At 38.9% G+C, this 16,889-nt stretch overlaps 1 protein-coding gene across 1 annotated transcript in view; it reads right to left on the bottom strand.

Annotated features, from left to right (window-relative positions):
* CDH13 (cadherin 13) overlaps window positions 1-16,889 on the bottom strand; it is a 973,781-nt gene that overhangs the window by 319,761 nt on the left and 637,131 nt on the right. The window lies entirely within an intron of this gene.

Consider the following 16,889-nt stretch of genomic DNA (forward strand, 5'->3'; position numbering starts at 1 on the left):
AAGTCAATTTAAATTCAAAAGCATTAAATGTTAACCTTCCTACATAGCTGGCAACACATTTATCCAAATCCTTCTCCTCTAAATGAAAATGTCAGACCATTAAATACTTTGAATTACAGATTCCGCATCTTGCATCTAATCTTTATTCTATGAATTTCTTGCATACTACAGTTTTAAATCAACCTATTAATGGATTGGATTATTGATCATAATCCTGCTTCGGACATATCAATTTAAAAAAAATGTAAGCCTAAACCAGAAAACCGTACCTAAGCAAATGTCCTTTTCTCCTTATTTTCTACTTTAAAGGGTTCTGTGGACCTCTGTTTTGACCAGATGAGGTGCTTATGTTATGTATTATTTGTTATATAATGGGCACAAATATGATGATTGCAATATATCATTTTTATCGCTTTACTGAAATGTTTACTTTAATTTGATTTACTAAACGCAATCTCTTTCCCTGCTTTCAAACCAAAATTTTGACATGTCTTAGAGACATGTAAGAAGTTTTGATCCATGGGGGTCCAGATACTGAATCCCTCAGCAATCTAAAAAAAAATATGGGTGAGAAGAACTCAACCAATTAGTTTCTCTATATATGTTTTTGAGAAAGGGAATTTGATACTTTTTTTTTTTATTGTTCCTGTCTGTGGGCAGTTTGAGTGATTTCCGATTCATAGTTTTTATTGTTACCATATTGGTTTAGGTTTAATATATGTGATATATATATATATATATATATATATATATATATGTAGTGTGTGTATATGCCTATACTGTGTGTATGTAAATACCGTATACCAAGTATATGTTGCCATCTTGTCAAAATATACTGCTGTGAACTGCCAGCAGGCTTATTCAGTATAATGTCCTAGAAGTAGTCATAATGATTATGTTGGGCCATTTCCTGTACATATATAATTATTCTGCAGGATACAAAAGTGTGGTCCGGTAAAGGGGTACCCCAGTGCTAAGACATCTTATCCCCTATCCAAAGGATAGGGGATAAGATGCCTGATCGTGGGGGTCCCGCCGCTGGGGACCCCGTGATCTTGCACGCAGCACCCCATTACCATCAGTCCCAAGAGCATGTTCGCTCCAGTTCTGTTGAGTGGCAACCACGGGGCCAGAGCATTGTGACATCACGGCTCCGCCCCTGTGTGACATCATGCTCCGCTCCCTCAATGCAAGCCTATGGGAGGGGGCGTGACAGCATGCTCCGGGGACTGATGGTAACGGGGTGCTGCATGCCAGATCACGGGGGTTCCGAGCAGCTGGACCCCCGCGATCAGGCATCTTATCCCCTATCCTTTGGATAGGGGATAAGGTGTCTTAGCGCCGGAGTACCCCTTTAAGTCCTGCAAAATTAAGTGTATATACAGCAAATTGTCTATAGGAATTCGCTAGTTGAGTACATTCAGGCCATGAATGAGCAAAATTTTAGCATTATAAACTAGTGTTGAACGGGAATATTCGAAATGCTAATTTTTACTGCGAATATCGGCACTTCGCAATTTTGCAAATATTTTGAATATAGTGATATGTATTTGTAATGACGAATATTCATTTTCTTTATGCGAATGTATGAGAATTTATGTGAATATTTATGCGAAGATTGCCACTTCCAGACTGGACACTGATCCCTTCCTTCTTTTAGGTGAAAGATATAATTGCGCATGCGCACTATACGAATTTCATTACAAATTTTTGCATGAAAAAAAATGAAAAAAAACATAGCGAATATGCGAATTTCACGAATTCCAATATGGCCCCTGCTGCTCATCACAGTTATAAACATAACTTATACTATATATATATGTAAGTTAAGTGCATAATACAAACACATCTTTGTGTTTGTGTCACTACTGCAAGTTTTGGCTTGACGGAGGGTCTGGAGATCATAATATAACATCCAGGGCGAGTGCCCTGGATGTTTTAGGACCCTAGCAAAGCCCATGACCATTAGAGAACTTGGTGTGCGGCACTGTTGTGGTTGCCCAACATTGCAACTGCTGTAGTGCCACACACCAAGTTATCCTGGTCATACAGTAATGGAATTTATGTAATAATATCACTGTGTGAGGAAGTGGACCCACATTGACATTCCTGACAGGCATAATTGTAGCTGTGCTGCTTTGGGTTCTCTCTCTATGTTGTGCTACTTGCCTCCTCTAGTGTACAGAACAGGCTCCTCCTTCAAGGGTGTTCCATAATGCCACATACTTTGTGTGTAATGCGTCATCCAGGACCATGGTCCCACAGAGCATGCGGAAGTGCAAGCCTCTGCACAGTCACCAGACCTGCTTTGACTACTATCTGCAATTTATTAAGGAGTCTGAGATATGAGTTAATTCAATTTAAATATTTCCATATAAAGGCCCACCAGAATCCTAAGTGCCAGCCCGATAATGCATAATACAGCGGACCATTTGGTTTAGGCGGTCATTCTGGCAACAAATTATTTTATCAGTCTTCTTGATTATGGAATCCTCTATGACCACACATTGTCTTGCCTACCTGCATTATATCTCCTCCACTACTAGTTGGACTGTTTCTCTAGCTGTTAGGGAGACCAGTATCCACTAGAGTTGCAATTTCTGAGACTAAGGCACTCGGATCATCACCCAACTTGGCAATTTAGCATGAAGGCATAAAACAAGGAGTGGCCTTCCTTTTCCTAGAACTCTTCTAGTCCCTCAAACAACATTAATCAAGCTTCTTACTTGGCCCTCCTGATTCATTTCTCCACCTTTCATGTCTACCCCACTAACTGCTTGATAGTGAGCAGCATTCTCACTATTCCACAGTTTTATAAAATGTTGCTCCTCCAGATCTCTAATGCGAGCTTCCAGATGGGTAACATGCTCCTATTAGCCACAGTGGTATTCACTCTGAAACTCATAGATCAAAGAGGTCTTGAAATTTTCACGTGACCAAAAAAATATCACCCAAGCATTTTGGAAGAGGTTGCATGCATTGGTTTTCAGGCATACTCTCATTATTACTTTAATATGCTCCTCTCATATTAAGCTCCTTGGTAACAATGTAGCATTTATTTTAGCTGTATACTGTGAACAACCACAGCATGGACAAGGCTATTTAATCAAGTTTGAAATATAAAATACTGAATGCACTCCTAATGAGGCATATTTTGAGAACTGTAAGTGGGAGGAAGAAGTACATATGTTGGGATCCTACTGGGTGCGTTCATATGGAAGTATGGTCTATACTGACCACATGCTAACACTATAATCACTCTAAAACCGCTTTGATTGGAGGACTGACAATAATGGCTGTACATTATTAAATGTTACAACTGAACTTTTCTATATGGACTTAGAGCAGCAGATTGGAGTTGGCAGGTAATAGAAAAAGTAAATAAAGCCAAAAGTAGTTATTTTTAAAGTAGTAAAAACAGTACTCACCTGTTCAGTTCATAACAGTAAGTAGTTATTGCAGTAGGATGACACAAAACCGCGGAGGCCAATGATGCAAAGAATGGGAGGTCTGTTGGGCCATCCACAAGGGATCGATGGGGGATTTTAGAAATGAGTAGTGTTTTATAGAATGTATTTCTGTATTTGTTTCTTTAGTTAGTTGTTTTTAGCCAAATTAAAACAGCTGTTGTCTATGGGTTGGGTCTTGTATTTGCTTGTTCACTCAAATTGAGATGAGCTGCAATACCAGACAGAGTACATGGACAAGTGTTGCAAGGGCACATATCAGAGGATCCTTCTGTGAGCATATACTGTAATAATGGGCCAAAGACAACCTATTTTGCAGGTGACTTTGGAGTCAGGACATTTGCTACTAAAATGTATTCCTTATAAGATAATTCAAAGATAACTAATCAGATAATACTGAGACAAAAGGAAGTGGACATGTACACTACATTTTCTGTATAGATAGAGGGTAGAATATCCTTTACTAGTGCAAAAAAGGAACTCCATACCAACATTCTCTGGGTGGATCATGGAGCTACATATATTTTTCACAATCAATATTTTCCTCTATATTTATTCTATTTTTTTTTTTTTTACTAGATATCTAGAGGTTTCAGGATTAAGAAAAAAAAATGAGTAAAGAAAAGCAGGGGAATGATTAGCACTGTAAAGGGTGCTTAGAGCAAATTGTATGTAGTTAAAACAGATTGGCTTTAGAGGACTTTGCCTTTTGATAGCACCTTAAAAGTGAACAAAACAATGAGTTACAAAGCAAAAACATTCAGCAAAGTAGCATAAGCAAGTAAGCGTCTGAGGCTCCAGACAAATAGATCAGTGCTTGCTTCCATAGTCGACACCAGGGTTGAACTACGTATTCATTTGCCTTTTTATAGCACTGGAGATTGATTGTTTTCAGCCTGTTGAACAGGTGCAAATGTCTTACTTCCTAACAATAATAATTACCTTGATCGTAATGAATATGTTATATTCAGTCACTAACATCCAATTATTTCAATTCCAATCATACAGAACCAAATGCTGGCTAAGAGAAGTGCATGGTCAATGGCAACTGTCTGTGAGAGTAAAAGAAGATGAATACTGTAGGGAAGAACATAAAGTGTACCTGTCATATCGCAAAAAAAGAGTGCTTATATATGTTACTCACTAGGTCACGCAGATTCTTTACATGTCTTTATATGTGTCTAGCTTTTGTATTTGGCTCACAAATCCCTCTCTTACTGGACTTTGTCACAGCCTGTGCTTAAGTTGGGACAAGGATAATCATGCAGCCAGATAGGATTTTGTTCTGGATAGTATGGGGACCGCTAGTGCTCTTTTTTTATAAGCCATGATTTTTATAAAAATAAGATACATTTTTATGATGTATATGAGAATGGTAAATGTTTTGCCAAGATGTGCAACATATATATAGTGTCTATTTAAATAAGTTTTGGGCTCTACACTATATTTGCTTAATTACATTGAGAAATGTAATGCTATGTACATTTCCTAGTTCGCAATGTCGTTTTATCCTAGCTTACTTGCAACCATTATGGCTGCCACAAGTGTTGTCTTGTTACCGACCATTTGTAGTCTCTCAGGTTACAAATGAGCAAGCCTACAGCAAAATAAGGAAGGAATGATGCTACATAGGGTAAGTATATTCAGAGAAAAACAAACAAGGGTGAACAGTTAAAGGGGTACTCCGGTAGAATTTTTTTTTTTTAAATCAACTGGTGCCAGAATTGTAAATTACTTCTATTAAAAAAAAATCCAGTACTTTTTAGCAGCTGTATGCTATAGAGAACATTCTTTTCTTTTTGAATTTATTTTTTGTCTTGTCCACAGTGCTCTCTGCTGACCCCTGATGCCCATATCAGGAACTGTCCAGAGCAGGAGAAAATTCCCATAGCTAACCTATGCTGCTCTGGACAGTTCCTGATACGGGCATCAGGTGTCAGCAGAGAGCACTGTGGACAAGACAAAAAAGAAATTAAAAAAGAAAGGAATTTCCTCTGCAGCATACAGCTGCTTAAAATTACTGGAAGGGAAAATATTTTTTAATAGAAGTCATTTACAAATCAGTTTGACTTTCTAGCACCGGTTGATTAAAAAAAAAAAATATTCCACCGGAGCTTATATTTACAATCAGAAAATTGCTAGGTCTCCAAAAGACTGGGGGCTAGAGCTCAGTCATGCTCTAACCATGCCTTCATCCATGCCCAATTGCACTGAGCCTCCTCCTTCAATATACTCACTTATACAAGCAGGCAATTGTACAATGTGGTTGCAGCAATTACACTATTATTACCCTCAGATCTCAGAATATACACATCTGAGAGTAATAGGAATTTGAGTGCTCCAAAAACACTTCTAACACCCTCACACAACCTGTATATACCAAGCCAGCATATACATGCTGAGATCTGAGGGTAATAGGAGTAATAGGGCTTCTATCTTTCTCAGGCATCCTATACATACTTACATACTTAGATCTCACAGACAGTTAAAACATTTCTTACTTTCTAAGGAAAAATAAAAGTAGGAATATATATGTAACCCTAACATAGAATAATATATGAAACGTCTATGCATGAGATAGCACCTCTAAAAGATAGTCATACCGTTACAAAATAACATGGAACAAGGAACACATATAACCATACATGTTATCATCATACTGTTACTGACCAAATCCTGTATACTGAGACCAATATTACCAATAATATAAGTATATAAGGAGAAATGTTGTCACCATATATTAACATCATTCTGTTACTGATCATATCCTGTATATTGAGACCAATGTTCCTAATAAATAATAAAACCATTACAAAAAACTAAATTAGTCATCACCTCCAATTTACACTGGTGTTACCTATACAAAAAACACTATCCCATCATGACCACCGCTACCATTACCATTGACTAATACAGCTATATTGCTATATTGTTACTGAATATAATCTGCCATTCATAAAATCAATAATTCTACATACCTTCACATATAGAGGTAGATATAAGTTGTACACAGGATCTGCAGACTATATACGTGATTAAAGTTACATCTAGGGACTAACAGTACTGATCTCTTCTGCATTGGCAGGATAAACATCTTAGATTCTTCATTTTTCCATAAACCTTCCCACCTCTACACCAACTCCTTATATATATATATATATATATATATATATATATATATATATATATATAGCCCCCAAACTGTAATAATGCCCCCTTGGTGCTAAATATTATAAAAGTGGGTTGGTTAGTAAGTCCCTATTAAGTAAGTCCATAATTGCTGTTTTTTGACCACTTTATGTTTCTATCAAAACAAAAATAGTACCAATGAAACCTACAGATCAAGGTGCCAAAATTGAGTGAGAGCCCCATATCCTGAAAAATGAGTGCTATAATGATCAATTTGAAGCATTCAAATTTTCTTACAAAAAGTTATAAAGTTTTAAAAGTTGTGAAATAAAAGCAAAATTATATAAATTGGGTAGCAGAATTAGGTAGACATACAGAAAAAAGATAGTACATAATTTTTTACCAAAAAGTATACTGCATTAAAACGAAAACCCCCAAAAGTTGCAATTTTTTTTCAATTTTGCCACTCCAATATATATTTATATTTTATATTTTTTACAGAAGATTGCATGGTAAAATGAATGACGTCATTACTAGAGATGAGAGAATTTTTGAAAAATTTGATTCGGCCGATTTGCGAATAAAAAAAAAAGTGTTTCTGTCCAAATGTATTTGCGGTGAATCGCTATTAAAAATGGCTATTTCTGGCCTACAGAGAGCCTCAATAGGGGTGTAGAACATGTTGCCTTGCTGTAACACGCATAGCATGTGTGCTGGCTTAGTGAAATAACACAGTTTTTCAGTATGACATGCAGATCAGAGGCACCGCTATTAGAATCACTGTCGCAGAGAGGCACAATGACAGAGCATGGAGGTGGCATCAGTATGAGGAGATCATATAGTGTCTGAATGACACAGCCTGGAGTTTGCAGCAGCATATAGTGGCTGAACAGCCTGGAGTTTGCAGCAGCATGAGGAGACCATATAGTGGCTCAATGACACAGCCTGGAGGTGGAGGAAGCATGAGCAGACCATTTAGTGGCTGAATGACACAGCGTGGAGGTGGCGACAGCATGAGGAGACCATATAGTGGCTGAATCACACAGCCTGGAGTTGGCGGCAGCATGAGGATACCACATAGTGGTTGAATGACACAGCCTGGAGTTGGCGGCAGCATATAGTTGCTGAATGACACAGCCTGGAGTTTGCTGATGCTGATGTGACTGGGAGTTGAATCGCTGCTATAAAAATGCTTTTCAGTGCAACACACACTGCTGTCTGTCACATAAATTTGTAAATAACTCATGAAAGAATAAAGTTACGTTAAAACCAAGCACATCATTGTTTTTCTTGTGAAATTCCCAATAAGTTTGATGTGTCACATGACCCTCTTCCTATTGAAACAACAAAAATTGGATTCAAAATGGCTGACTTCAAAATGGCCGCCATGGTCACCACCCATCTTGAAAAGTTTCCCCCCTCACATATACTAATGTGCCACAAACAGGAAGTTAATATCACCAACCATTCCCATTTTATTAAGGTGTATCCATATAAATGGCCCACCCTGTACTATGTGTGCTGTTTGGTGTTCCTTTTTGTAAACCAGTTTTTTGTCTTTAATAAAATTGGATTTGAAGATTTTTTTGTGTGCTACTAAATTTCAGTGAAGTCTTTTCTCTATTTTTGAATTGTAGTTTCTTATCAGTGAGGAGCACCCACACTACATTTATTAGGTTGATCCCAAACACACTGCCCGGGCAACAAAGGAGTGGCTTTGTAAGAAGTATTTCAAGGTCCTGGAGTGACCTAGCCAGTCTCCAGATCTCTATCCCATAGAAAACCTTTGGAGGGAGTTGCAAGTCCATGTTGCCCAGCGACAGCCCCAAAACATCACTGCTCTAGAGGAGATCTGCATGGATGAATGGGCCAAAATACCAGCAACAGTGTGTGAAAACCTTGTGAAGACTTACAGAAAATGTTTGACCTCTGTCATTGCCAACAAAGGGGTATAACAAAGTATTGAGATGACCTGTTGTTATTGACCAAATACTTATTTTCCACCATAATTTGCAAATACATCCTTTAAAAATCAGACAATGTGATCTTATATATATTTTTTTCTCATTATGTCTCTCATAGTTGAGGTATATCTATGATGAAAATTACAGGTCTCTCTCATCTTTTTAAGTGGGAGAACTTGCACAATTGGTGGCTAAATACTTTTTGCCCCACTGTACAGACAATTCCTCCAGCCTGAAGAAAGTAATTCTAATAAAAAACATTGTATTAGTAAGATGCCATTTCCTTTTTAAAATAATCTATTTGAACTCTTCTTGAGAAATGAATAGTTTATTTTATTTTGTATGTTCTTTTTGCTCATATAGTTCCTTTGCTAGACAGATATAGATAGATATATGGACAGACAGACAGACAGATAACTATATTTATTAATAATGCCCATTGAAGTCATTGTTTAAAAAAAAATTATACAAATAATGCATTTAGAAAAAAAAATTGTAATCCCATTTTTCCATGAGCTATGGTGGATTTTATGATTTGATTGTGTACCGTTTACTGAATTACTTATTGTCCATTGTCTAGAAGTAGCCGCAAGCTCCTCTGTACAACAAACTATTACAGTCATGATGCATTACTCTGTTGTCAACCACTCATTAATTGAATAAGAATATGTCTTCTATTATGGTCAGTCTCCAGCTCTAATAGTCCGGTTGTAAAATAATTATTTGGTTTACATGTAAACAGAGATAAAGCTCAGAACGATGGCTGCAAAGAATCAAAGCAGAGTCTATTACAAAATGATTATTTAGCTGCAATAGGAAGACTATTTGCATGCTTATGGCTGGCATCAAATTGAAATTGCAGCCAAAAGGATAATGCTCTGTGATCGAGAAAAAAATGACTGTAGCAGAGAACTGATAATACTGTGCAAGAGAGTTTTCAAGCTGCATTCAACTCAGGTACACTCAGTAGTAACTTTGTAGTAATTTCAACATTTCTGCTTGAGGTGGTAAGTGAAACGGTGCCACCAAGGTAATTATGAAAGAACAAGAAGTGTTTGTACACCGTGTCTAAACTTGTCACGTATAACCACAATGGCTGTTTAATAATATGTTCCATGGATTGAGGGCCCTGGTTATTTCCTCTCTCCAGAGAAACAAACATCAAACTCTTCTATACCGGGTTGCAAAAGCATATGAGTGGGCTGTTTTGGATCTTTGCAATGGTTCCCCTCTTTTATAGTAAAATCAGTGAGTTAACTCTACCCCTGAATCCTCTGGCCACACCTTCTAAATTGCTTTTGGTTATATTCTTAAGATAGTAATGACTTAACTCATAGTTTTGCCTACAGTGCCACCCAAATTGTAATGCCAAAAATTGCAACTTCACCATAGTCAAGAGTTTCAAGCTCATAGTAGTCCTCACTGTATCAGACTATGATGCCTATAATACTAATTTCCTAATTTATGTTCCAAGCTTACCCTGTCAACAGCCTTGTTTCAATGTGCAGTATGAAATGCTGAATTGCTCTAAGAATAGGGTCACGTGTAGCGTATACACTGCGCAGGGGTGTGGAAATAAAAAAAAAAAACTAATTGTCCAAGGGACTAAAGCAGAACACAATTTACCCCGATACATGGCTAAATCTATGAACAATTCACCTGCCTGGCGCCCAAAACTACTTGTCCTGGGCGTCGGGCGATAGGATTCCCACATCCCTGCTGCGTATTTCACACTGTACAAAATCTGATGCGCATCGGAGAATACGATGCATATTCTCCTATGAGCAGAAGCACAGGACTACCTGGCGCAGCTCTGTTTGAGAAGTGAGGTTTGGAGGCTGCCCGTGCATCACAGCTACATCAGCGCTCTTGTTCAGTCAAGGGTTCTATACTTGAGAGCTGAACTAAGGTATTTACTGCTGAACCCCCTGCTGAATTAAGAAATTGAGTAATCGGATCAAGCAACCTAATTGGTTGCTATGGGCTACTGCACCACTCCTCTTCTAAACAGGTTTAGATGAATCTCCCCCACAATTTAAGTCTACCCTGCATTTTCCTGTATTCAGATAACAAATATAATTGCAATCTAATGGCAAGCTGGATATCATATAAAAAAAGTAGTCTAAGTACATCACAGAAATCAATATGATCAAGTGGCACCAGTGATAGGCAGATTAATTCATCACGACAACTAGGTATTGCTTAATCCTTAAGGCAAAACAATAGAAACAGATTAGTGTAATCTATAATTAAGCACCACATTGTTCTAGAACAGACACCCCCTTAAAGGAGAACTCCAGAATACAAAAATTGTCCTCTATACTGCCAGCAGTAAAAAATAAAATAAAATAGATACATACCTTCCTTCGCTCCCCCGATGCCTCCGGTAACCCGCTCCGGTCTCCGCCAAGATCCTCTTCCTGGCTGCTGGTGGTCGGCGAGTCATACTGCACACAATCACTGGCCGCAGCGAAGTCCCGACTCAGCTGGTGATAGGCTGAGCGGCAGTATGTGACGTTTTCGGCCCTGGCAGCAGATGCCGGTGTAGTGAAGAATTGTGTGTCTTGAAGCTTTCTCACACTGCCGCTCAGCCTATCGCTGGACGAGTCCGGACTTCGCTGCGGCCGGTGATTGGCTGAGTGCAGTATGACTCGCCGACCACCGGCAACCAGGAAGAGGATCGCGGCAGAGACCGGAGCGGGTTACCGGAGGAGCGAAGGAAGGTATGTATCTATTTTTTTTTTTTTTTACTGCCGGCAGTATGTGGGACAATTTTTGTATTCTGGAGTTCTCCTTTAATGTCATCTACAATTGCACTGCCACTTGTGGTTCCAGAAAGAGCTTTTGTTGGCAATTCTGTAACCTTTGACAGCAAGAATAATTTAGCATGTATTACTATTCCCGCTATCAAAGTATGGAAACTTCAACAGAACACAAATGGGCTCTATTGTAAGTCAATGAAGTCCCCTTGATGCCATTAAGATCTGTCATATGACAGATCTGTCACAATGTTAGAAATGGAAGCTATAAAAGAAATGTGAACAGAGACTTAGGCTTGCAGACACCCAATGCCGACAGTCAGAATAATTCTATACATTTCAACAGGGGTCCTAACAATAAAATCTGCATGCGGAAAAATGAGTCAGTGTTCTCCTTGCAATCTCTGCCATCCCTGTAAATATGAATATTTCAAAGTTAAAACGCATGTACAAAAAGTGAGATCGCTCACTGTAAAGATTAATATCTTTTCATTAAAAAAGGAGAAGGTGCGGGGTTTAACATTTGCATATAGATGGAGTAAAGTAATAAAGTGTATTGACTGCTTAAAGATGCTTATTACAACACAAAAAAGATAAATGAAACAGAACCAGAGCTCTTATTCTGTCCATCCGTCAGGGCGGAGAACTGAAACAATCCGCCCGTTTGTATTTCATTTCAGTCGCCTGCTGAGATGGAAAGTTTTATCTACAAAGTACAATATCATTCTGAGGTGGAAAATGAATTTCAGCTCCAAGGTCTTCAGGGAAAGCCCTAAAGCCTTGTATTTGCTCAATACGTTGGTAAGTTGGTGTTTAACATGCAAACGTACTGCTAGGGTCTAATTAGTAAGGACAACAGGTCGCCCCCTTCAGGACAACTTCACAGAGCCAGCAGAAAGGCTTTTATTTGCATAAATGTTAATTTACTTCCATGAGAAGCTTATCAGCCCTTGGCTCCCTAGGATAGGCCGTTAGGCGGGCCAACAATATTCTGTACACATTTACGAATCTACATTGTACGTGGCTTGATGATATAATTATAACTGAGGGCTAGATTGGTGCTTTATCAGTCAAGTAGATGGCACTGCTGTTTCACAGTAGCATTGATACAGGTGAAATTTTGAAAATAACTTTTCAATTTGTAACAGATACACATCAGAAGATCATACTGACCGGCCAGTACTGATTTTCAGAATAAAGGGCTTTACAAAGAGCAGAAAACTCATTGGGTACTGCACAGAGACCTGTGTTACTGGAATTGTGATGCAGCTTTGACCTCACTGGTGTTCACTGCTGGGCTAGACATACACTTTATGGACAAAGGTAATCATAAAATACTGGTGTTTTGATTATTTCCCATTGACACAGGATAAAAGAACAAGCACTTCTGTCAATGTAGTCTGCCTTCAAGCATGTGTGAAAGAATGGGCCATTCTAAAGAGCTCACAACAACGAGTCATTTTGTGAGTTTTCTTCCCACCTAGATCAACTGTGAGTGGTATTATTGAGAAGTAGAAGAGATCAGGCACTACAGCAACTCAGCCACAAAGTGGCAGACCACGTAAAGTTACAAAGAGGGATTGCATAGAGCATAAAGGTCACCAATGCTCTGCTGACTGAATAACTGTAAAGTTCCAGACATCATCTGGCATTAAAATCAGCACAAAAACTGTGCACCGGGAGCTTTATGGCATACAAGCCTCACATCACCAAGTACAATGCCAACATTGCATGGAAGGGCATAAAGCAAGCCGATGCTGTCTTCTCCTGAGATTGTGCCAGGTGTAAATTTTGGACAAGGAAGGATAATGCTATGGCGTTCTTTTTCAGGGAATAGTTTAGGACCCTTAAAGGGGTATTCCACCCCTAGACATCTTATCCCCTATATAAAGGATAGGGGATAAGATGTCTGATTGCGGGGGTCCTGCTGCTGGGGACTCCCACAATCTCCCTGTTGCGCCCGGCGTTCGTTTAGAGCATCAGGTGCAGCACCAGAGTCTTGTGATGTCACGGTCACGCCCCGCTTGTGACGTCATACCCACGCCCCCTCAATGCAAGTCTATGGGAGGGGGCGTGATGGCAGTCACGCCCCCTCCCATAGACTTGCATTGAGGGGGCATGGCCGTGACGTCACTAGCAGGACGTGACCGTGACGTCGAAAGCTTTCACCCCGCATCGCCAGTCATCCGGCATGGCTCTGTGCCCCGGATGTCTGGGGTACTGCAACCGAGATTGCGGGGGTCCCTATCGGTGGGACCCCCGTGATCAGACATCTTATCCCCTATCCTTTGGGTAGCGGATAAGATATCAAGGGGTGGAGTACGCCTTTAATCCAGTGAAGGGAGATCTTAATTCTTCAGTATACCAAGACATTTTGGAAATTTGTGTGCTTCTAACCATTTAATGTTTCAGCAAGACTGTGCCTTAGTGCACCAAGCAAGGTCCATAAAGGCATAGCTGGGTGAGATTGATGTGGAAGTACTTGAGTGGCCCACACAGCTTTCCTGTAGGTATAATATGTAGGTGTCCCAATACCTTTTTCTATATAGTGTATCAGGATTTATCATTCAGATTCATAAGAATTTGTGGGTACCAGACCATTTCTCAGTAATAGTTTATGGTCCCCAGATCATTTACCAAAAAAGCTGTCTCGTAAACATTGCTGGGCACCAGGCTCATATCAGTCTGTGGACTAGAGACAGTAAATACTATGTAAATAATAGTTTATAAGCATCAGACAGATATTTGTAGGCATAAAGCCCTTTGCTCTGATGGATGAATATTCATAAATAGTTCATAAATAGCTGTGTGCAGCTGATGTTTTATCTAAAACTTTCAATAAAAATTAGAACTGCACCACTTTAATCTGCTCTTCTGAACAATAGAGCATGAAATAACGTGTTACCAAATGTTCCTTCATCTGTTTACTCTCTAAGGAATGAATGGGAATCAAGCAGAAGAGAACTGCAGAAGTTTTCCAACAAAAAGAAAAGGATTTTTCTTACTGTACCTAGAAATGTGCGAGTATTTGATAAAATAGCAGAGCTTGTATGGTGGCACACTGATTCCATAAAGGGGTACTCCAGTGGAAAACATTTTTCTTTTTTCAAATCAATTGGTGCCAGAAAATTAAAGTTTTGTAAATTACTTGTATTAAAAAATCTTAATCCTTCCAGTACTTATCAGCTATCAGCTGTATACTACAGAGGAAGTTCTTCTCTTTTTGAATTGCTTTTCTGTCTGACCACAGTGCTCTCTGCTGACACTTCTGTCCATGTCAGGAACTGTCCAGAGCAGGATAGGTTTGTTACGTTGGTTTGCTCCTACTCTGAACAGTTCCTGATATGGACAGAGGTGTCATCAGAGAGCACTGTGGACAGACTGGAAAGAACCAGAGCTTCCTCTGGAGCATATGGCAGCTGATAACTACTGGAAGGATTAAGGTTTTTAACTGTGTTTAACTTTCTGGAGCCAGTGGATATGAAAAAAAAAATTAAATGTTTTCCACTGAAGTACTACTACCTTTAAGCCATGCAGGAACAAAATCTTTAGTACCTTGATTTAACAGAGTCCCAGTATAGACACTCTAAGGCTAAGTTGAAATGAGGAGATTGACTGTAGATATGTGTTGCATACTTTATACAGGAAATCTACATCGAATTATTACAATCCACGTGGAATGGGTTATATAAAAATGCAATCCACATAGCAATTTTCCACATGGATAAATGAGCATGCAGCTGATTTTAACTTTTTCAGCATGACAGTTATGTTGCAGATTTGTCGCAGATTTTCACTTTGAAAACATTAACTGTATTGGTTCAATACAAAGGTGGAATAAATCCAGAAAATGTAGCCTTCTAGATAGATGTGAAAAAGATAGATAGATAGATAGATAGATAAAGCTGTTTGCAGTATAAACAGAGTCAGGGTAGAATCTTTCAGTCACGCTTTTTTTTTTTCTATCCTTTTGGCGTTTTTCTTATCTTTTGGGCTCAGTAGGAGACTTGAAAAAACTATCTCATATTGGGACTATGGCATTTTTTCAGGAAAATCTTGGAGTTCCCACTCCACCCCCCCCCCCCCCCCCCAAAAAAAAAAAATCGAGTGAAAAAAATTTGCAAAAAAAAAAAAAGCCTTGTTGGTTTTTGTGGGCGGTTTTTATCCTTTTTTGAGTTTAGCAATCCAAAAAAGGGATGGGGTTAGCTTTTTTGAAGACATTTTGTAGATTACCATTAAAAAAAAAGGAAGCAGTAAGGATAGGAAAAATTGTAGGGAATTTTTTTAATCTTTTTTAGAACAATTTTTTAAATTTTCTATCAGGGAATGATTTATGTAAGTGGGCAGAGATGTGAAAATGTAGCCGACGATATAAAAAATAGCAAAGGGGTCCATGCAATTTTTTTTTTTTTTTATAAAAGTACCTGCACTAAGGGACAGATCACACCGGGTCTCACTATTGAGACCCATTGCGATTAGAATTTATATTCCAGAGAAGCGGGAAGCATGCTGTTCCCTTCTGCATCTCTGCACTGTACTGTACTCCGGCCGGCCGGTGATGTGAATACAACTTCACATCGCTGACTCATATTTGCCACTAAGAGCTGTGATTGGCCAGACGGTGCTGGCAAATCCCAACTCTCAGCAGGAAATACAGTATAAATTAAACAGACTCTGTTCCATGCTGGGAATAGTAGTACCTCAATTATGTACAGACATATAGTGTAGAAAGGATATTACATTGAATTGTTTAGAAAGCAAATTATTACCGTAAAAGGCCGAAAATATATTATAAAAAAAAAAATTTACTAAAAAATTTAAGAAAATATTTTAATAAAAAGATCACATGGACCCTTTGTCATTTTTCATATTGTTGGCTACATTTTCACATCCCTGCCCGCTCACATAAATTATACCCTGATAGAAAAAATAATTGCTAAAAAAAAATAACTAAATTCCATCCCTACAAATTCTCCGATCCCTACTACTTTCTTTTTTTTTTTGGTACCCAAATAAATTCGAGAAAAACGCCCACAGGGAAACTACCAAAGGGGCCAAAATGCAATTTCCACATAAAGGTAAATACACCTTAAAAAAATGAATTAAAAAACCCTGGCAAAACGCAGGGGAAAATCAGTGGCACACCTGCGAATTTCAGTGCTAGCAAAGTATATGGGTGTTTATCATTACTCCCATAGACTTTGCTACCACAGAAATACGCAGGTGTGTTCAATGCACAGCGTTCACGCTATGTGTGACCCTACCCTAAAGGTCGTCAAGCACATTTTCTCCATGGCTGGGGATGGTGTAAAAATAATAAACATGCTGTACTCACCCCATATGTTCCTCTGCAACTGCTATGCCGATGCTGATCTCTGCTTTCTTTAGGCTCCTGTAATGTCCCAACCCTACAGAAATAGTCCTGCTATGCCACTCAGTAGCTTCAGCAGTAGCCTTCCTCAGTCTGAGTATGTCTAAGTGGGTCAGGTCCTGTGGGACCTGGACTTTACAGGAACCTGTAAAAAGCAGATACCAGCTGAGGACTGGGGGCATCAGCATGAAAGCAGCGG

This window comes from Hyla sarda, chromosome 6 (assembly GCF_029499605.1).
Source record: "Hyla sarda isolate aHylSar1 chromosome 6, aHylSar1.hap1, whole genome shotgun sequence".
In the NCBI taxonomy this organism is placed as follows: Eukaryota; Metazoa; Chordata; class Amphibia; order Anura; family Hylidae; genus Hyla; species Hyla sarda.